The sequence below is a fragment of the Myotis davidii genome, unplaced genomic scaffold, assembly GCF_000327345.1.
Source record: "Myotis davidii unplaced genomic scaffold, ASM32734v1 scaffold827, whole genome shotgun sequence".
NCBI lineage: Eukaryota > Metazoa > Chordata > Mammalia > Chiroptera > Vespertilionidae > Myotis > Myotis davidii.
The window spans coordinates 1,906,361-1,912,316 of record NW_006297815.1 but is presented as its reverse complement, the minus strand read 5'-3'; positions in this window follow the sequence as shown (position 1 = coordinate 1,912,316).

Below are 5,956 nucleotides of genomic sequence, written 5' to 3'. Positions count from 1 at the left end.
TTTCCCAGTTTTCCTCCCCTAGCCTCTGTAGGGGCACCAATATTCCCATAAGGTCAGAATAGCCTTTATCATTTAGATTGTGTTCCTTTTCTGTTATTCCCCTCCTAGGGCTGTTCTCACTCCCTGGGGCAGAATGTGATCCAGGGCAAATTATGCCACATAGAGCAGGAGACATGGGGGGAGGGGTGAAGGGGGGGAGGGTGCGCTCAGCAACACGACACAGGGCACTCAGGTCTGAGCCTGTGCCAGGGAACAGGCTCTACCAGCCTCCAGATGAACAGCGTCCTGAGTTGGAAGTCAAGCTGAGCTCTTCACACTCTATGTGGCCTTGGTCAGCCCACTTTCCATCTCTGAGCCGGTCAGCTTCCGCATGTCAAAGATGAAGAGGACACGGTGCCTCAGGTTTTGTGAGAACACAGGAGGCCATGTGAAATGGAAGAACTTGGTCGTTATAAGGAGTCTACAAAGGGTAGCAGCTGCCAGCAACTCACTCTTTCTGGGTTCCAGGTTTTTCCTCTTTAAAAAAAAAAGATCATTTTTATTACTTCACCAATGTCCCAAGAAAGGTGCGAAAAATAGAGCCCTCGTCACTCCATCCCAAAACAAAGGAACTATTCATAACTTGGTGGATTTTGATTCATACTGTTTGAAGGGAAAAGGAGCAGCTTAGGATCTTCTAATAATCCTTCTGAAGCCACCAGAGTTTCCAAGTTAGAACAATGGTATTTTCACTTAAACTATCCTTTTATTAACACCACGCAAAGGAGCTGGATAAATGGTAGCAAGTGGAGGTTAATGGAGGAGTATAAGTGTGTGTGCACACTTTCACTCTCGCTCAAGCTCTGGTAAGTCAGCGTGCTAATTTCCGCTGCATCTTGTACATAATTAACTACTCAGGCCACACACTGGCCATCAGTGAATGCATCAGCATTGCTTCATAATCCAGGACCCATTCAGCGGGGAGATACTGAGCTCAGGTAGAACCCAGGTGTTATATCCATGGGAAAGGCTGGCTGGTATGACACTATAGAGTATTTTTATAGCAGTTTCAGGGTTACATGACTGTGGTTATATAAGCATTAGTAAGCCTCATCTCAACACATTACCCAAAGAGGCAGGACTTCACCTAACCCTAGCCCTAACCCTAACACTAAACCTAGCCCTAAACCCTAACCCTAACCCTAAATCTCAGCCTAACCCTAACCCTAATCCTAAACCTCACCCTAGCACTAACTATAACATTAACCCTAACCTTCACCCTAGCTCTAGTCCTAATCTTAACCCTAAACCTAACCATAGCACTAACCCTAACCCTAGACCTAAACTTAACCCTAACCCTAGATCTAGCCCTAATCTTTTTATTTTTATTTATTTTTATTGAGTTTAGAGAGAAAGGGATAGGGAGAGAGATTTAAAAAAAAATCTATGATGAGAGAGAATTATTGATTGGCTGCCTCCTGCACACACCCTACTGGAGATCGAGCCCACCACCATGCCATGTGCCCTTGACTGGAATTGATCTCAGGACCCTTAAGTCCGCAGGCTGATGCTCTATCCACTCAGCCAAACCAGCTAGGGCAACCTAGCCCTAATCTTAACCCTAACCCTAGCTCTAAACTTAGACTTAAACCTAACCCTAACCCTAGCCCTAGCCCTAGCCCTAATCCTAACTCTAACCCTAACCCTAGCCCTAGCCCTACCCCTGACCCTAACAATTGACCTAATCCTAACCCTAACACAACCCTAACTCTAGCCCTAGCCCTAACCCCAACTCTAACACTAGGTCTCTAGGTAATTCCAATGTACAACCAAGGACCCAGTTCCAAACCCTAACCCCAACCTTAACCCTAACCCTTACACTAACCCTAGCACTAGCCTTAGCCCTAGCCTTAATCTTAACAGTAACACTAACCCTAAACCCAGCCATAGACTAATCCTACGCCTAACCATAATAATAAGCCTTTCCCTAGCCCTAACCATAACACTAACACTAACCCTAAACCTAACACTAACCCTAACCCTACCCTTACCCTAAATTAGCCCTAACTCTAACCCTAACCCTAACCCTAGCTCTGGCCCTAAACCTAGCCCTAGCCCTAGCCCTAATATAGACCCCTAACCTAACCCTAGCCCTAAACTTAACTCTAACCCTAACCCTAGCCCTAAACCTAACCCTAACCCTAATTCTAGCTCTAGCCCTAACCATGAAAATAACCCTAACGCTAAGCCTAGCCTTAACCCTAACCCTAACATGAACTCTAGCACTAAATGAAATGAGTCATTCTAGCCCAGATGAAATGAGTCATTCTCTTTGTCCTTTCACGGCACCCTATTTTACCCCTATATTAACCCTTATCACGCTGCATTGTAATTGTTTAACTTCGTATTTTTTTCTATCTAGAACATGAGTCTCCTAAAAACAGGAACTGATGTCTTTTCCACAGAACACTAGAACCAACCACCATGCCGTGCACATACTGAGGCTACAATTCTGACTTTCAAAATGGGATGCAAGAGAGGCTGTCAAGGAGTAGACTAATCTTAACCTTTACTGAATTGTTCTCACAAAGAAAAGCTTCACTGCATAGCCCAGAACCCCTCAGGAATCCACTGCCAGCTTCACTTTTGCCTGCTGGACTCAGCCTCTTGTACATTTTTTTTTTCTTAAATACTAATTTATATTTGCTTTTAAAAATTTAGAATAGGCTGAGAAAACAACAACAACAAAAACAAAATAGAAATTTGGCAATTTCGGTTCATGAGGGGTTCTGGGGCAGAGTAAGAGCTAAGGATCCTGGCTACTCTGGGACTCAGTCCAGCTCTGCCTTTGCTGAAGTGGTGATGGGGTGTCTCCAACTCCCCAGCCTCTGGAAATGAAGCCAAATAACACCTTCCCTCAGGTGTGTCATGAGATGACACAGGCAAAGCCCATACCCCAGGGCCTGGCAAGAGTCTAAGGAGAATGTTACTATTATTATTCATATCGCTTTAATTTTTTATCCAAAATTCCTGTTTTATAAAGAAACTTAAGTGTACATTTCACCTTAAATTCTATAAAATAAAAAGTGGCCTTGCAATAACCAAGCTCTTTTTGCCATTGTAACTTCCTTGTTCCTCTCCTTTCTACCTAAGGGTCTTATATATGGTATGTATATATTTGTTATTGATTTCAGAGAGGAAGGGAGAAAGAGAGAGAGATAGAAACATCAATGATGAGAAAGAACCATTGATTGGCTGCCTCATGCATGCCCCTGCTGGGGATTGAGCCCACAACCCTTGTTGCATGTGCCCTTGACTAGAATCCAACTGGGGACCCTTCAGTCCACAGACCGATGCTCTATCCACTGAACCAAACTGGCTAGGAGTACCTAAGAGTCTTTCATTTTGTACAATTTTTTAAATTCTAAGCTCTTAAAAAATTTCTCTAGGTTCCATATAAATTAGCTCCTAAAATCAGAAATGGGTTTGGCCAGGAGTAGCTCAGTGGTTGAGTGTCGACCTATGAACCAGGAGATCACAGTTCAATTCCAGTCAAGGTACATGCTCAGGTTGTGATCCCCAGTTGGGGGGGGGAGGGGTATGCAGGAGGCAGTCAATGATTCTCTCTCATCACTAATGCTTCTATCTCTCTCTCCCACTCCTTTCCTCTCTGAAATAAATAAAAATATTTTTTAATTTTTAAAAAAATTAGCTCCCAAAAAAGACAAATGTCATCTCCCTGATCTTTGAAATGTCTTCTAAGACAAAACAAAGCATAGTTATGGAAAGTATTCTATCCTTGAAAGATAATGTGATTAAACTATGTGATAAAGGACCAGAGAATTGAACAAAGGTCTCAATTCCTCTACTAAACCTCCAGCAACTGTAGATGTTGTTTTCCTATGAAAATCCTATGTGAATATTAGCAACTTGGAAATTTGTGGTTACCTAGTCCACAGTTCTACTTTCGCCCAATCACAACCCCTCCAAATGAACTCTTCCTGAGATAAATTTATCACAATTCTATGTCCTATTCCTCTCTTCTGTGACACCTTCTAGTCAGGCTGATCCTTAATGTCCCTGATCCAAAGCTGGAAACATTGTTCAGAAAATTCTGCGGTTCCTTGACCACCATAATCTAGTTCAAACATGTGGTTCAAGTTTACCTAGTGAGCCAAGCTTCTCTCATTAAGGTTAGCTCATTTAAACTACAACTATCACTGTTTTAATTAACTGAGCTTGATCTGTCCATTTCTGTAGGCACTGGTACAGGAGGCCACTTAAATGTAAATTTATATTAATTAAAATTCAATAAAATAAAATATTCCATCAGCCCCACAGTCTCATTAGTTGCATTCAAGTGCTCAAGAACCTTGTGTGGCACCCAGTCCAGCATGGCTCAGTAGCTGTGCTTCGACTTATGAACCATGAGGTCACAGTTCAATTCCCTGTCAAGGCACATGCCCAGGTTGTGGGCTCTATCCACAGTACGGGGCATGCAGGAGGCAGCCCATCAATGATTCTCTCTCATCATTGATGTTTTCATCTCTCTTGCTCCCTCTCCCTTCCTGTCTGAAATCAATAAGAATATTTTTTAAAAGAACCTCATGTGGCTCATAGCTACTGTATTAAACACTGCAGACATAGAGCATTTCCATCATCACAGAAAATTATCTTGCAAAGCATTGTTTTAAACTGATGTCTAAATAGTAATGGCTAATTAAAGATCAGGATGTCAGAGAATTTTACAAGGCTTTAATATTATCTATATAATAAAAGCCTAAGTGACCATTATGGTGGAATGACCAGAATGACCAGTTGCACTGACCACCAGGGGGCAGATGCTCAATGCAGGAGCTGCCCCCTGGTAGTCAATGTGCTCCTACAGAGGGAGCACCACTCAGCCAGAAGCTGGACTCACGGCTGGTGATTGCAGTGGCAGTGGCAGAAGCCTCTCCTGCCTCCAGAGCAGTGCTAAGGAGGAGCAAGCCAAGTGGTAAGGAGCGAGTAGGTGGGTAGTAAGGAGCGAGGGGTCCCAGATTGGGCTTAAGCCGCAGTCAGACATCCTACGAGAGGGTTGCATTGTGTGTTCACCACCCCAAGTCAAGTCTCCTTCCATTACCATCAGCATTTATCCCCCCTTTACCTCCCCACCCTGCTTTTCCTCTGCTAATCACCACACTGTTATCTATGTCTATGAATTTTGTGGGCTGCTGGGGGTGGGGGTTGCTTAATTCCTTCACCATTTGGTAATATTTTTTTACAATCCTTTATATTTCTTTGCTGTCAGTTGTTGCTTCTCTCTTTCATTTCTGATTTTATTTATTTGAGTTCTCTTTTTTTCTTGATGAGTCTAGTTAAAGGTTTGTCAATCTTGTTTCTCTTTTCAAAGAACCAGCTCTTGGTTTCACTGATTTTTTGTATTGTTTTTTTAGACTCTATTTTGTTTATTTCTACTCTGATTATTATTTCCTTTCTTCTACTCACTTTGGACTTTGTTGTTCTTTTACTAGTTCCTTTAAGTTAAGTATAAAGTTTGATTGTTTGAGATTTTTCTTGTTTTTTGAGGTAGGCTTGTAATACTAAGAATTTCCCTATTAGGACTGCTTTCATTGTATCCCATAGATTTGGGGTTGTTATGTTCTCATTTTCATTTGTTTCAAGTTCTTCCTTGAAACATCTTTTGAGTTCTTCCTTGATCTCCTTGTTAATCCATTCATTGTTTAGTAACATTATTTTTTTAATATATTTTATCTGGGTACATGCCCCTGACCGGAATCCAACCTGGGACCCTTCAGTCCTCAGGCCGATGCTCTATCCACTGAGCCAAACCGGTCAGGGCAGGGACATATTATTTGTCCTCCATGCCTTTGTGTGCTTCTCAGTTTTTTTTCTTGTGATTGATTTCTAGTTTTACCATTATGGTCAGAGAAGATGTTTGACATGATTTAAATCTTCTTAAATGTATTGAGACTTG